Raw genomic sequence first — 955 nt, 5'->3', positions numbered from 1 at the left:
AACAAGTGAGGCTACATTCTTTTTTAAAAAGGTTTTTCTAGAAAATTTATTTTAGTTTGAAATTGCATGGTGAGGTGGACCCGAAACCTACCTCTGTAAAATGCCCAAGACCAGCCACAAAATCAACGTTTTAGATGTCCGGATTATAGTTATGTAGATGACATGGTTCATGATGCTTTTGAGCATTGTGATAAAGATCCTAGTTCTTTTAAGAATGTGCTTGAAGATGCTGAAAAGCCCTTATATCCGGGTTCAAAGCATTCAAAGTTATCGAGTCTAATGAAACTGTACAATATAAAAGGACTTTATGGCTGGTCTGATAGTGGGTTTTCAGTTTTATTAGAAGTGCTTAATGAGATATTGCCAAATGATAATAGTTTGCCTAAGTCCATGTATGAGGCTAGAAAAATAATGAAGCTATTAGGCTTAGATTATGAGAAAATACATGCATGTCGAAATGATTGCATTCTTTATAGGAATGAGTTCGAGAATCTTAGTGAATGCCCAAGGTGTGAAGCATCTAGGTGGCAAATAAGAAAAGATGGATAAAAAAAAATTAGAAAGGGGGTCCCTAAAAAGGTGTTATGGTATTTTCCTATAATTCCTAGGTTGAAAAGAATGTTTCAATCACCACAAACTGCTGAGAACTTAACATGGCATGAAAATAAAAGAATTAGAGATGGCAAGCTTGCACCCAGCAGATTCACCAGCTTGGCAGTTAATTGACAAGAAATGGCCTGATTTTGCCCAAGAGCAGAGAAATCTTCGGTTCGCTTTATCATCTGATGGGATTAACCCATATAGCACACTTAGCACTACTTATAGTTGTTGGCCTGTTACATTGATAACATATAACCTTCCTCCGTGGCTGTGTATGAAAGAAATTTATGATGTTGTCTCTACTGATATCTGTCTAAACACTGAAATGACATAGATGTATACCTAGCACCATTGA

Source organism: Citrus clementina, unplaced genomic scaffold (genome assembly GCF_000493195.1).
Source record: "Citrus clementina cultivar Clemenules unplaced genomic scaffold, Citrus_clementina_v1.0 scaffold_2, whole genome shotgun sequence".
Taxonomy (NCBI): domain Eukaryota; kingdom Viridiplantae; phylum Streptophyta; class Magnoliopsida; order Sapindales; family Rutaceae; genus Citrus; species Citrus x clementina.
Note: the sequence above shows the minus strand (reverse complement) of the source record.